Source organism: Talpa europaea, assembly GCF_964194135.1.
Source record: "Talpa europaea genome assembly, chromosome: X".
Classification (NCBI taxonomy): Eukaryota; Metazoa; Chordata; class Mammalia; order Eulipotyphla; family Talpidae; genus Talpa; species Talpa europaea.
In genome coordinates, this window is record NC_140081.1 from 40,276,819 (window position 1) to 40,293,394 (window position 16,576).

Sequence of the window (16,576 nt, forward strand, 5' to 3'; positions counted from 1 at the left end):
AAATATACGTAAACATCAGTTTTGCCATTTCAACCATTTTAAAGTGCACTGCTCAATGCAGCTACAATGTTGTGCAATCATCACCACTATCTAGTTCCAGAACTTTTTCATCACACTAAAAGAAATCCTTACCTGTTAGCAGCCACTCCTCATTCCTCTCTTGGCCCAATCCATGGACTTTGTAATATTTTGTACAAAGATCAGGTGGAAGACAGAGAACATTTATGGAAGGGATATGATTCAGTGGGAACTGAGGAAGGAAGAGATATATTATTTGAATAGCCACAGGAAAATACTTCATCCTAGATAGGGAACAGAAGGTATTAGGAATATAAGGCAGATGTAACAGGATAACCTTAAACAAGGAACAGACCAGATTTGGGGTGCTGGGTGAGTTCAGCAGGATCAGATAGTGAGACCCTCATATTATACTAGTAAGTAGCATAGCCCAGATAATATAACAGGTCTGATTCCAATGTCAGTATTTGGCTAGGTCACCACCCTAAATTAATTTTTCTAAATGTCTATCAAACATTATTGCTTTCTGAGAGATGAGTATCATAGGTCAGCTAGATTTCAGCATCCTCTGATAATGTGACTTTCATCATCTACCTTACCTAGAAGCCTTCTCTTTCTTTTAGGCCAAAAAAAAGGCAAATTGATGGTAATGGAGGAAAAAAAGAATAAATTTTTAAAGGTCCTAGCAGTTTCAATTAATCTATAACATCCACACAGGCTATTTCCTCCCATCCCCCATTCCCCCACACAGGGACCAGCCCAAAGAACACAGGACCCTTAGCACAAAAGTTAGAAGTAAATCCTAAGTGCCACCAAAAGGCAGTCTCAGCCACAGTGCCTCAGGAACTGCCATACTCCCTAGTCTAGGCCACACAGGGACCTGTGCTTCTCTGATAGCTCTCAGCCAGCCACAAGAAGTTCCCCTGACCCCAAGCCCAACCAGGAGCACCTTAGGAAGCAGGCACACACCCCAATCTGGTCAACACAGGACCTTGCCCAAAAACAGCAAACTTCAGACACCCTTCAGGAAGCACCCCTGAACCTATGCAAACCCACTAACATGTCAGGAAACAACAGAACACCTTCAGTCTAGGCTATGTATGGTATCAATCAACATAAGTGACCCTTATCTGCCCTCTGGAAAGCAACCCCCAACCCTGTGACAAACCACCAGTGCCTCTGGAAATATCACAGGCCCTAGTCTGGACTAAAAAGGACCCTGCCCAATAAGAGTGACAACCAGCTGCAATCTGGTGAGGGCCACAGCTCAGTGTCAGAGATCTGGAGACATGTCTTGCAGAGGCAAAATCAACAGCAGTGAGGTCCTGAAAGATATGGGGAAATGGAATAACACAGTGAACAGCAGCAGAAATACAAGGGAACATATAATGCTACACAATGGAGTACATATCTCCAGAACTCAATCACAAATATATGGAAGATATGTTCCTCCTATCAGATACAGAATTCAAGATTACCATCAGAAATTTGGAAAACTCAGCAAGAGGAGAAAAGTGGACCAAGTATATGCAAGAAAATTCAGAATAACAATTGAATATCCTGAGGAAAAAAATCAGTGAACAGAAGATTGAAAATGATACTCTAGACAGGGCAATAAAGATACTACAGGATAAAAAAGATTAAAATAGGAGATGAAAAATACTATAGAAAACTATAGAAGTAGAATAAAACAAATTGAAGACTTAAGCAGTGAACATGATGCAAATTTACAAAGAAACAAGATGAAAGAAGAAAACAAGAAAGAGTGAAAAAAAATAATTAAGAAACACTTTATGAACTACCCAGCATCATGAAGAAAGACAATATGAGAATATCTAAAAGGGAAAGAGAGGCAAAAAGGAACAGAGACATTATTATAATTAGTCTTTTTCCTGGTCCCTTATTTAGGTTTTCTAAATTCCTTCTATGAGTGAGACCACCTGGTATTTTTCTTTTTCTTTCTGGCTTATTTCACTGAGCATGATCCCTTCCAACTCCATCCATGTTGATGCAAATTGCATGAGCTTACCTTTTTGATTGCCGAGTAATATTCCATTGTGTATATGTACACATCTTCTTGATGCAGTCATCTATTTATAATAAAGTAAAAACCAAAATCAACAAGCAACTATAAAACAGAGACACACTATGGGGGCGGGGGGGGGGAAGGATGTAGGATCAAAACAAGGGTGGTGGGGATTGTATGGGAATTATAACCAAGATGAAAATGCATACAATGTGTAAAAATGAAAAATGATGTAAAAATATATATAAAATGAAAAAAATAAAGAAAAGAATTTTGGGATTTGCAAATCCTGTAATGTTTATTCATTTTTAAATAACCAAATAAAATATACAAAAAAAGGAACAGAGACAATATTTAAAGAAATAATAGGAGGAAACTTTCCAAACCTGGAAAAGGAAATTAGGATTAGAAAACCTGAAAGCTAAAAGAACAACAAGGTACCTAAACAAAATTAAACTAGTACCAAGATATGTAGTGGTAAGACAGAAGGTCAAGACAGAGAAAGACTATTGACATTGGTGAGGAGGATGAAGCAGATAAACTACAAAGAACAGAGATTACTCTAATATTAGACTTCTCAAAAGAAACACTTTGGACAATCACTGGAAAGATGTGATTGAAAAAATTTAAAGGTCAAATCTGCCAACTAAGAAGACTATATCTTGCAAGGCTCTACTTTAATGTGAGGGAGAAATAAAGGTCTTCACAGACAAAGAAAAGCTTAAGGAATTTGTAAAAACTAAACTTGAGGGCCTCCTCTGGTGGCACAGTGGTTGAGTGCTGGGCTGTGAAGCTACCCGCAGCCTCTGTAGTGCCGGTTCAATCCCCGGCCACCGGCAAGAGTCCCACATGATGCGACAGACCTCTCCTGGCACGCCCGCTGCTCCCCTCAGCAGTGTATTTCGTCAGTCTGCCTGTTCTGTTCCCAGCTCTGGTTCTGGTGAATTCTCTCACCCTCCCGCGCTTCTGACTGTACCCAGTGCTTGTATAAATAAATAAATCTTTAAAAAAAAACTAAACTAAACTTGACCCCAAGAAGTTTGGGACTCTTAACTAAGCCAATTAAGGAACCACACAGAATGAACTGAAAAGAGGGAAAAAATGTCAACAACACATCTTCAGATGTCAAAAATCACTCTAAATGTTAATGGACTAAACTCACCAATTAAAAGACAGAGAGTATCCGTTTGGGTTAGAAAACAAAATCCAACATTCTGTTGTCTCCAAGAGAAGCACCGGCACTCCAAAGATAAATATAGGTTCAAGGTAAAGGATTGGAGAACAATTCTTCAAGTGAATGGAATCCAAAGAAAGGCAGCAATAGCCATACTAATATCAGATAAAATAGATTTCAACTTAAAATAGATTAATAGAGACAGGGGTGGGCACTACAGAGTGACTAGGGGAAGAATACATCAGAAGGACATAACAATCATCAACATATACTCACCAAATGAAAGAGCATCAAAATATAGCATGACTACTATCAATTCAGAAAACAAACATTGAAAAAAAATATGTTTGTGATAGGTGATTTCAACACTCCACTCTCACCAATGGGCAAAAAGGAGACCAAAAAAATGATTAGGAACATAATTTAGGACATCTGTAGGATTCTGCACCCCCAAAATAAGATAACATACATTTTTTTTTTACAATTTTACATGATACATTCTCCATCATTGACCACATACTGGGCCTCAGTCAAATATCAATTTATTCATGAAGATTGAAGTCATACCATGTATCTTCTCAGACCATAAAGTGTAAATTAAAAATCAACTATGTAATGAAGTCAGGGAAAACCTCTACTATTAGAAGACTGAAAAACACAATGTTAAAACAACACTGGACCAATGAAGAAATCAAAGATGAAATAAGAAAAAAAAAATACCTCAAGAAAAAAATGACAATGAGAACACAACCTCCCAGAACATATGGGACACAGCAAAGGCAGTGATAAGAGGGAGGTACATAGCAGTACAGGCCCACATCAACATCCAAGAAGATCCCAAATAAACAATCGTTTCTCTCATCTCAAGGAACTAGAAAAATACAAATAGTTGAAGTAGAAATAAAAAAGTCCAAAAGATCAATGGGACAAAAGCTGGTTCCCTAAAACAATATACAAAATTGACAAGCCTATAGCTAGGGTCACTAAGAAAAAAAATGAGAGCTCAAATAGGGTCAGAAATGAAAGAAAAGTTATACAGACACTACAGAATTCCAGAAGACAAGAGACTACTGTGACTGTTTACATGAAAACAAATTAAACAACTTAGAGGATATGGACAGATTCTTAGAATTATTGAATTATCCTAAACTGAATAGGGAAGACTTGAAAACATGAACAAACCAATCACAAACAAGAGAACTGAAACAGTAATCAAAACTCTCCCCCCAAAATAAGTCCAGGACCAGCAAAATGAAAACAAACAACCCAATCAAAAAATGTGCAGGGGCCTTCCCTTGTGGTACAGCAGTTGAGCGCTGGGCTGAGAAGCTGTCCGCAGCTTCTGCAGTGCTGGTTCGCTCCCCGGCCGCCCGCAAGGTTCCCACAAGGCACTACAGACCTCTCTTGCCGTGCCCACTGCTCCCCTTGGCAGTGTGTTTTGTCAGTCTGCCTGTTCTGTTCCCCACTCTGTATCTGGTGAATTCTCTCACCTTTCCACGCTTCTGACTGTACCCAGTGCTTGTATAAATAAATAAATAAATAAATAAATAAATCTTTAAAAAAATGTTTTAAAAAAATTAAAAAATGGGCAGACGTGCTAAATGGCCATTTCTCCAAAGAAAACATGCAGATGGCTAGCAGACTTAACACAATGTTCATCATCACTTATCAGGGGAATGCAAATCAAAACCACAATGAGATACCATCTCACCTGTGAGAATGGCCCTATTAAAAAAAACAAAAAACAAACAGAAACAGCAAATGTTGGGGATGGTGTGGATAAAACAAGCCCCTTACACAGTTGGTCCAACACTATGGAAGGCAGTAGGGAGGTTCCTTAAAAGTCTAAAAATGTATCTACTCTATGACCCAGCAATTCCACTCACAGGTATCTACCCAAGAACATGAAAACACTACTTTGAAAGGAATCCTGCACTCCTGTGTTCATTGCTACACTATTTACAATAGTCTGGATATGGAAATGGCCTAAATGCCCCCAAAACAGATGAGTGGAGCAGGAAGATTCAGTATATATATATGTGTATATATATATATATATATATGTATGTATACATATATATACACACACACACACACACACACACACATATATATATATATATATATGCAATGGAATGATGCTTAGCTGAAAAAAAAGATAAACACTTTCCATTTGCAGCATGGGCGGGACTGGAAGGGATTATGATAAACTAAACAAGTCATAAGGAGAAAGATAAATACCAGATAGTGTCACTTATATTTGGAATATAGAGAAACCAAACAAAAGGTCAGACAGACATACTTCAAAACCAACCCTTTCAAACTGGCCATAGACCTGAGCCATCCAGGAGGGGACAAAGAGGGAAGCTAGAGGGGATGGATGTGAACAGGGATGGGGGAGAGCACAAGTGACTATGGTGGAGGTCTGTTGATTCTCAAAATATTAAAAAGGTTATAATACAATGGTACTTCATTAATAAAATAAGATAAAAATAAATTCTGGGTGATATGATTTAATGTTATACAAGTAATACTTCTGTGAGTATTTGACTAATATAAATCTAAATTCTACTGATGTCTGAGCAGGCAATAGACCCATCAAAACCGAAAGAAGACAATGAGAGTTGAAGGAGTATAGTTTGTCTCAGTGACTTAAGGTTTTTCCTTAATGTTTACATTTTTAAATACATATTTTAATACATATATACTGAATGTAGTATTTAGAACATCTAAGAGTATCTACTTATTTTGTCTCGAAATGGTTTTCAATTTAAAATATTACTTTTTGACAAATGAAATATTGTGTATTGAAGGTGTAAAACATGTTTCATGTATGTAGGTATATACTGTGAAATGTTTATTTTTTAAGATTTATTTTTATTTATTTGTGCATATAATAACTGGAGTGTAGGTCAGAGGTGTGGGGGGTGAGGAGATTCACCAGAGATAGAGTAGGGAGCAGAACAGTTGGATCTACTGAAATATATTGCTGAGGGGAGGAGCTAGTGAGAGAGGAGAGGTCTGCTGCACCATGTGGGTTATCTCCCTGGCTGGGGATCAAACTCATGCAGCAGTGGCTGGAGATAGCCTGAGACTTTAACCCCTGCACCACCAGGGAGACCCTGCATTGTGAATGTTTATCATAATCTATTTAATATATATCTACCACCTCTCCTACATTGAGGTGTTTTTATTTTTGTTTTGTTTTGTTTTTGGTATTAAGATCTATTCTCAACATATTTCAAGTATACATTACTACTACCCTTTATCAACATGCTGTACTTAAAATCTCCAGAACTTATTCAGCTTTTAACTTCAAATCTATACACTTTGATTATTAGATCTCCTTACCCTGATAACCTTTATTCCACTTCTGTTACCATAAGTTTGAGTTTTTCCCTATATATTACAGAGATCATATGTTATTTATTTTTTGGTATCTGACTTAATTCACTTAACTTAATATCCTTCATCTTTACCCATACTCTGGTAATGTTATCCACTCACTGACTGACATTCATGTTGTTTCTGTATCTTGGGCACTATGAATAATGCTACAATGAACATGGGAGTGCAGATTTCTCTTTGAGATCATGATTTTATATTCTTTGGGTATATACCCAGAAGTTGGATGGCTGGATCATATAGTAATTCCATTTTTTTGAGATATCTCTAAACTGCTTTCCATAATTTACATTCCTACTAACAGTGCACAAGTATTCCCCTTTCACCAAAGCTTTAGCAACACTTATCTTTTGAATTTTTGATAATAGCCATCCTATGTGCAGTACCATTTTGTTGTGGATTTTATTTGTATTTCCTTGATGATTAGTGGTGTTGAGCATATGTGTATATACCTGTTAACCATTTGTATGTCTTCTTTGAAAAAAAATGTGTATTAAGATCCTATGCCCATTTTTAATCAGGTTATTTGTGGTTTTGATTTTCAGTTTATAAGTTTCTTACATATTTTGGACAATTGCTCCTTGTTGAATATATGATGTGGGCATATTTTCTCTCATTCCATGTTTATTATTTCCTCTTCTATACATAAACTTTTTAGTTTGATACATGATATATGTGTGTATGTGTATGTGTGTGTGTATGTGTGTTTCATGTCTGTGCTTTTGGTGGAAATTCCAAAATATTGCCAAGATCAATGTCAATGAGCTTTTCTCCTATGTTTACATCTGGGAGTTTTATGGTTTGAGGTTAAACATAGTCTTGAATTTATTTTGAATTGATTTTTGGGTATCAGTTTCCATTATTTTTCTTTTGCATTGAATATCCAGCTTTACCAGCACGACTTATTGAGGAGACTTATTTCCCCATTGTATTGCTGGTGACTTTGTTGCAAATTAGTTGACTCTATGTGCATGGTTTTGTTGTTTGAACTATTCTGTTCCATTGGTCTGTGTGTCTATTTTTATGTCAGTACCAAACTGGTTTGATTACTATAGCTTTGTAATATAGTTTTAAATCAGGACGTGTGATGCCTCTACCTTTCTTTTTCCCACTCAAGTTTCCTTTAGCTATGTGGAGTCTTATGTGGGTACATGCAACTTTTAGAGTTGTGGGTTTTTTTTAAAGATTTATTTATTTATTTATACAAGAACCAGGGTACAGGCCAGATACATGGGGGGTGAGAGGATTCACCAGAGACAAAGTGGGGAGCAGAACAAGCAGACTGATGAAACACACTGTTGAGGGGAGCAGTGGGCAAGACAGGCGAGGTCTACTGTGCCATGTGGGACCCTCGCCGGCCTGCTGGGATCGAACCAGCGCTGCTGAGGCTGGGGACAGCTTCACAGTGCAGCGCTCAACAGCCTGCACCACCAGGGGAGGTCCAAGAGTTGTCTTTTTCTACTTCTGTAAAGAATGCCTTTGAATATTGATAGGGATTGCATTGACTCTAAGATCACTTTGGATAGAATGGGTATTTTAACAATATTCTTCCAGTCTATGAGCATGAGATATTGTTCTATTTATTTAGTCACAGAAATCTTCTTTGATTTCTTTCATCAGTGTTTTATAATTTTCAGTTTACATTTTTTTAACCTCCTTGGTTAAACTTATTCTGAGTATTTTATTCCTTTTTATGCTATTTTAAATGGGATTTCTTTCTTTAATATCTTTTGCAGATAGTTTGCTGTCAATGTATTGAAAATGGCTGAGTTTTATTTGTTTATTTTTATTCTGCAACATTTCTGAATTCACTTTTTTAAGTTTTTGATAGTGTCTTTAGGGTTTTCTGTATATATGAAAATGTCATCTGCAAATAGAGAAAATATTAATTCTCCCTTTCCAATTATGATGCCGTTTAGTTCTTGTCTGATTGCTCTGGCTACGGCTTCCAGTACTACATCAAATAAAAGTAGTTACAGTGTGGGCCTCCCCGGTGGTGCAGCGGTTGAGCGCTGGGTTGCGAAGCTGCCCGCAGCCTCTGCAGTGCTGGTTCGATTCCCAGCTGCTCCCCGGCCACCAGAGGAGGGTCCCACATGGTGTGCAGACCCCTCCTGCCGCCCGCTGCTCCCCTCAGCAGTGTACTTCGGCCCTTCTGCCTGCTCTGCTCTCAGCTCTGACTCTGGTGAATTCTCTCACCCTCCCGTGCTTCTGACTGTACACAGTGCTTGTATAAATGAATAAATAAATCTTTAAAAAAAAAGTAGTTATAGTGGACACCCATGTACTATTCATGACCTTAGAGAAAGAAATTCAGTTTGTCACCATTGAGTATGATGTTAGCAGTGCTATGTTTATATATGACTTTTCATTTGTCAAATGCCTTTTTTTTGAATTTATTCAAATAATTATATGATTTTTAAAATGGATTATCTTTAATAGATCAAAATTGTAATTACATAGGTAATTACATTTCTTTTGGTTAAGTAAAACAATATAATATTTTTGACAAGTTATTTTTATTATAATGCTACTAAAAACGTGCAAGCATCAAAACAGGGATTAACTATGTTTATAACTCTCTTAGAACTATAAAATTGAAGAAAGCTTACAAATTAGGCTGTAAGCACAAATACAGAACCAACATATTTTGAATTCTCAATGTTAATATAATATGGTAAACTATGACATTTGCTAACTCTAAAATAACATTTGTGACATTAGTTTGATACTGTATGATTACAGATTCTATGAGTTCAGCATGCCTAAACAACTGTATACAGTATGAAGATTTGGTTCCCTTGCCAGTGTTTTCCCTCTTTTTCTATTTAATATATATTTATATCAGCAAGTATTTACCTAGAATGATTTTACTTTGACTCATTTCTGTATCAATATGATAGTTAATATAGATACCCAAAAGTACCCCGAATCTGTGATTCTTTTCAGTGAGATCATATGATATTTATTCTTCATTTTGTTACTAGATATTTTGCTCATGTTGGACCATTCTTGCATCCCAGGGATAAATATAATTTCTTCATGGTGTAACACTTTTAAATGTACTGCTGAATTCCTTTTTCTACACTTTGGTTGAGAATTTTTGCATCCATGTTCTTTTGGCTTATTGACCTGTAAATTCCATTTGAGTTTAAGTGCCCTTGTTTGTTTTTGATATTAGAATAATGCTAATCTCATAAAATGTGTTCAGAAATGTTCACTGCTCTTCAGTTAATTGACAGATTTATGTAAATACTAGTATGTTTTACCTATTTGGTAGAATTCACTAGTGAAGTCATCTGGCTCTGCAGTTTTATTTGTTGGGAGATTTTTGATAACTGGTTCATCCTCCTTACTCATTATTGTTTTGCTCAAATATTTTATTACTCCATGATTCAATCTTCACAATTTTTATATATTTTTGAATTTATCATTTTCTCTTGTTTGCCCAATGCACTGGTTTATATTTTTTCACAATACAGACCAAATTATCATTTGTATTTTGTGGTTGTATCTGATGTTATGACTCCCATTTCATTTCTGATTTTTATTTCAGTCTTCTTTTTTTCTTAGTTTAGCTAAAGGTTTGTCAATTTATCTTCTCAGAAACACAATTCCATTTTATTCATTTTTTTTCTTTCTTTCTAGTCCCTACATCTTTATTTCTGCTTTCTGTTATTCCTTTCCTTCTACTAACTTTGGACTTAGATTACACTTTGATGTAAAGTTAGATTGTTTATTTAAGATCTTTCTATTTCCCTTAATGTAGATATTGATCTCTATAAGTGTTATTTTAGAACTTATTTTGCAGTAAGATTTGCTGTTTTTTTCCCTTTTTTATTTCAATTTTTTTATTTCTCTTCATTTCTTCTTGCCCATTGTTTGTTCAATAGCATGCTGTTCAATCTCCACATATTTGTGAATTTACCATTTTTCCAGTTATTGATTACATACCATTGTTGTTAGAAAAGATACTTGATATGATTTCAGTCTTCCTGAATTGTTTCAGATTTGTTTTATAGCTTAACATATGGTCTATCCTGGAGAAAGTTTCATAAGCATTTGAGAAGAATGTGTATTCTGCTACTGTTGGTTTAATGTTCTGGATATGTCTATTTTATAAATTTGCTCAGTGTATTTCAGGACCTTTTTGATTTTTTGTATCGATAATCTATAAATTGTTGAAAGTGGGGTGTTGAAGTCCCCTACTATTATTGGAATGCTTTGTCTCCCTTCAAGTTTGTTGATATTTACGTCAAATAATAGGTACTCCAATATTGGGGATACACACACACACACACTTACACATGTATGAGTATGTATGTACACATATGTTACACATGCAAAATCATATATAAAAATGATGTATATACATGTATATACATGTATATAAATAGTACTATTATTCCTCTTGGTGAATAGCTACATATATATATGCCTCACTATATATATAGAGAGAGAAATAGATAGATAGTGATTTTAAGTCAAACACTATATATGTATATATGTGTGTATATATATAGTCAAACACTATATATGTATATATGTGTATATATACATATATCTATACATACACATATATACACACATATATACATATATAGTGTTTGACTTAAAATAAATTTTTGTCTGACATAACTTTTCCTGTTCTCTTTTGTTCCATTTGCATGGAGTGTCTTTTCTATATCTTCATTTTCAGCCAATGCTTAAAGGCAAAATGAATCTCTTGTAGGAAGCATGTAGCTAGGTACTATATTTTATAAATTCAGCCATCCTGTGTCTTTTGATTGGAGATTTTATTCTATTTCCATTTAAAATCATTATTGATAGGTAAGTCCTTATTACCATTCTGTTACATGTTTGGTTTTTTTTGGGGGGGATGTTTTATGGATCCTTTGTTTTGTTCTCTCTCTTCCTTGATTTTTTTATAGTGGTTTAATTTTATTCCTTTCTGTTTATAATTTGTATACCTACTATAGGTTTTGGCTTTGTGTTCACTACAAAGCTGACAAAGAAATTGTATAATCAAAGTTTCTGATAGCTTAAGTTTGTACACAAAGAAAAATTTCAATACTTTTATCTCACACACATTTCATGTTTTTGATGCAATGCTGTGCATCTTTTTATGATATATATCCATTAATATATATCCATACATGCCATATAATATATATCCATATGATATATATCCATTAATAAAATATTGTAGGTATGATTTTACTATATTTAAGTGATTTACATACTACCATATGACAATATTAGAGTATGAAGAATTTTATTATATATATAAATATATACATATATATATATATATATACATCTCAGTGAGTTTTATGCTTTCATATGATTTTATGTTACTAATTGGCATCCTTTGCTCTGTGTGTGTGTGTATGTGTGTGTGAAGACTTTCCTTTAGCATTTCTTATAAGGCAACCCTAGTGCTGAGGGACTTTAACTTCTGTTTTTTTGGGAATGTCTTTATCTCCCCTTCAATTATTTTTGATAGCTTTACTGAGTAAAATGTTCTTGGTTGGCAGTGTTATTATTTCATTAATCTGGATATACTATTCTACATTTCTGATCTGTAATTTTTCTGCTGAGAAATACACTAATTGTCTCATGAGGATTCCCTTATATGTGACAAACTTTTTGTCTTGCTGCTTTGTAATGTGTTGCAGTGAACTTTTCTTTGGATTCAAAGTTATTGGGGACTTTTGAACTACATGGAACTAATGTCCATATCTGTCTCTAGATTTGGAAAGTTATATGGAAATTCCTTCTTTAAACAGCTTTCTTCCCAGGGACATCTAGTTTTCTTATTCTTCTTACATCTTGAATATTTTATTACACGTCAATCCAATGGTTATAAAATATCATCTCTTTGTTTATTACCTTTTATTTTTCATAATTCTAAGCAGAATGAATATTTTCTTTTTTTAAAGATTTATTTATTTATTTATACAGGCACTGGGTACAGTCAGAAGCGTGGGAGGGTGAGAAAATTCACCAGAGCCAGAGCAGGGAGCAGAACAGGCAGAAGGAGGGAAGTACATTGCTAAGGGGAGCAGCGGGCGGCAGGAGAGGTCTGTGCACCATATGGGACCCTCGCCCAGTGGCCGGGGATCAAACTGTGTTGCAGAGGCTGCGGGCAGCTTCGCAACCCAGCGCTCAACCACTGTGCCACCGGGGAGGCCCAGAATGAATATTTTCTTATCTACTGGTTATTTGTAATTCCTCTCCAGTGAAACGTGTCATGTTTTTCCCTGTTTTTTTTTTTTTTCTAATGGGTTTTTGATATTTCATTATTTTTAAAGATCTTCTTTACACATTTTAGAAACAAATCATTTATGTAAACTTCTCCCAGTTTATGGCTTTTCTTTATTTATGTCTTCTTTGGAGAGAAGTTCTTCCTGAAAGTAGTCAAATTTATTACATTATTTCATGTTTATTCTTATTTTTGTTTTGTTTACAGAATGTTCTCTACCTAAGCCATAGTGTTTTACATTGTTTTGTGAAAGTTTTTTTAGCTCTGCTTTCAATTATAATATTTAATCCATTGGAAAGTATTTTATATAGTGTTAGGTAGGGCTATTTTATTGCTTTCCACTTATTGAAAACATCCTTATTGTCTCAATAATTTTCGCTATTACATCTTTCATTCATCACTTCTCATATACATTTGAGTGGGTAGCACTTTCTAGTTGGAGCCATTAGTTTATTTTCATTACTGTAGTTTTATTAAGCCCGTGTTAGTCACTCCAGGTTCATTTTTTTCAGGCATGGCACGGCTATTCTTATTTCTTTATTTATTTATATACATTGTATAATTAGCGCATTAAGTTTTGCAAAATCCCTATTAAGATTTGGGTATTGATAAGTTAAAAATTTGACTTTATTTCACTATTGAGACTATCCAAAAACATGGTTTCAATGTCTATTTTATTCAGTGATCATCTCTTTCAAAATCGCTTTTTTTCTGCATGAAGGGCTTGTGTATATTTTTTTCTTAGATTTACTTGTAAGAAATATATTTTGTGTTTTTTTATTATAAATGATCTCTTTGAAATTATCTTTTTTCCTGGATGATATTTGCTAATTTACAAAAATACATTTGAATTTTATATACTGATTAGTCATATAGAAACTTTGCCAAAAGCATCCAGTTTTTTTGACTGATTATCATGGAAGCGACTTAGAATGTGAGTAATTTTGGAAAATTATGAGGGTAATCACAAAAGTAGCTCCAAAATACCATTCCTGGACAGAGAAAACAGTTTTTTTTTGGTCAGATATGATGTTGTCCTGTGGTCCTAGGGGGAGATATTGCAAACCTAGAAAATAATGATAACAAAAAGCTCACACTTGACTATGTATCAGGAATTATTCTAAGATTTTTACATGCATTGCCTTATTTAATCTTCACAACAACCCCATAAAGTAGATTATCATTACCTCTATAGATGAGGAAACAGTTTTAGAGAGACTAAGAAACTTATATTACTCAGCAAGGCAGTTGTAGATCCTGAATTTTAACCCAGGTTCCCAAGCCTGTACCCTTTAGCACTGTCATAGATTGTCATTACTTTTGTCAAGAGTCTCTAGACCTTGTCCAGTCCTAATTGTCACCAGTTCACTGTGAGACATCCCCCTCTCTGGCCTCATATTTTTTTCATCTATGATATGGGGATAATAAAGTTTGCTTTGACTACATTTTAGGACTGTTTTTGAAGTCCAAGGAAAATATTTTGTAGGAAAGTACTAGTCTTGAACTAGACTTTTAGGAGAAATAGGGGCAAAATAAGAATCATAGAAAAGAGTAGGGAAGGCCTTCATGGGCAGATGGAAATGGCAGCCATTGGAAGGATATAGGAGTAGAAGTGGGAATATTAGGTATTTTGGAATGACCAGAAAGAGTGGCCTGATTGATGTCATGGGTTTGTGTTAGAGAGGAGTGGAACTTGGTGAGCCAGTCTTATTCTAATATGTACATAGGTAGACCTGAATGTTGAGATAGTTTTTTCATCATACAGATTTTTTCATCTTTTATTATTTCCTTTCCTGTCCTGTGTAATTTCCTGCTTTTTGAAGAAGGATGTCATGTAATAAAGTCTTCATTTATCTGAATGGAGCTCATTATTGTTCATTTTATCTGTTCTGGAAAAGGAAGCAATTTGTTAGCAGCCTTCTTATAATGACCTTTCATGTGATTATTTACCATTATTAAATCTCTTGAGGAGTAAAGGAATTGTTTCTGTTCTGACTGCACAAGCCATGCTGATTGGTGTTGTGCTGGGTAATACTAAATGCTTCTAGCATGCACACATAGGGGTCTCTAAGCGTACCTTATTCTTCTGGAAGCTGTGATATGACTCCAAAGCAGAGGTGAGAGTGTATATACAAGATGTTGGAGCTATGAAAGCGGTAAATCAAGTTCCTTTCAGTTTCCTACATCCACTTTTGATGATTTACCTTGCCACTGCATTACGGTTGTGGCAGAAAAGGGCATTTTGATGACCCTTGTTACAGAATTAACATCTCCCAGTCTTATTCACTTGTCTGTGTTTTGGCCTTTGTAGTGTTTTTTGGGTGTTTTGGACTGGTTCCTCCATAAAATAGAGACAGATTAGAGAATCTTCTAATGAGGGGAGCAGCGAGCAAGTCAGGAGAGGTCTGCAGCACCATGTGGATAGCTCCCTGGCCAGGGATCAAACTTGTGCTGCAGTGGCTATGGATAGCTTCATGGGTTGTGTCTTAACTCATTGCTCCACCATGGAGGGCTGTCTTGTCCATTTTTAAGTGGATTGTTTGCCATTTTATTATTGATTTTTATATAGCCTGTATACTAGATTATCAAATATGTGATATTATTGGTGGTATCCTTTGTAGTGCAATAGTTTTCAGCTATGATCATCTAATTTGCTTTTTCTCTTTGTTAATTTATGTTTTAGTTATTGTATGTATGAAACTGTGACATAATCCAGGATCACAAAATTTGCTTCTCTTTTCTTCAAAGTCTTTTATAGTTTTCACTTTTTAACTTAGGACTTTGGTTCTTTTTGAGTTAATTTAAATGTGCTGTGAGGTATGGGTTCAAATACATTATATTACATGTGGATATCCAGTTCTCCCAGCACCATTTGTTGAAAAAAAATATATATTAATGATCTTTACAACTTTGAAAAATACCCATTCAACACAATTGTAGCTTATATTTCTATACTCTAATCTACTCCATTGATCTTTGTTTATTCTTGCACCAATGCCATACTCTCTTGGCTTATATAATTTTGTAGTAAATGTTGAATCAAGCAATGTGAATTTTCCATCTTTATTCATCTTTTTAAAAATTTCTTTGATTTTTCCAGACCTCTTGAATTTGTATATAAACTTTAAAATCAACTTGTCAATATCTACAGAGAATCCAGCTGGGAGTTTTAATAGAATAGTATCACATAGGAATCAATTTACAGAGTTGAGCAATATTAAATCTCACAATACATGAACATGAAATATCTTTCTATCTAGTAAGGTTTTCCTTACTTTCTTTCAACATTTTGCAGTTTTTGGTGTACTAATTTGCACTTATTTTGTTAATTGTATCCCTACATATTTTGTTTTTTCAGATGTTTGTTACACGTAATTAATTTCTTAATTTCATTTTCAGATTGTTCTTTGCTGTTGTCTAGAAATGCAGTTGACTTTTATACATTAATCTTGTATCCTGCACATTGTTGAATTTGTTTATTAGTTATTATAGGTGTTCCTTAAGATATATATATATATATAAAATCATATCATATGTGAACAGTTTTACCTTTTTTGACTAATATGATTGCCATTTTTTCCCATTTTCTTGCCTAATTGTGCTAGCCAGAACCTCCAGAACAAATGTTGAATAGAAATGATGGTTGTTCTTGATCATGGAATAAAAACATTTAGTCTTTCACCATTACGTA

The 16,576-nt window shown here is 34.7% G+C and overlaps 1 protein-coding gene across 4 annotated transcripts in view; it reads left to right on the top strand.

The window, feature by feature from the left end:
- Window positions 1-16,576, top strand: part of ARHGEF9 (Cdc42 guanine nucleotide exchange factor 9) — a gene marked incomplete at both ends in the record, with an annotated part of 371,843 nt that overhangs the window by 124,212 nt on the left and 231,055 nt on the right. The gene's annotated exons all lie outside the window — the stretch shown is intronic.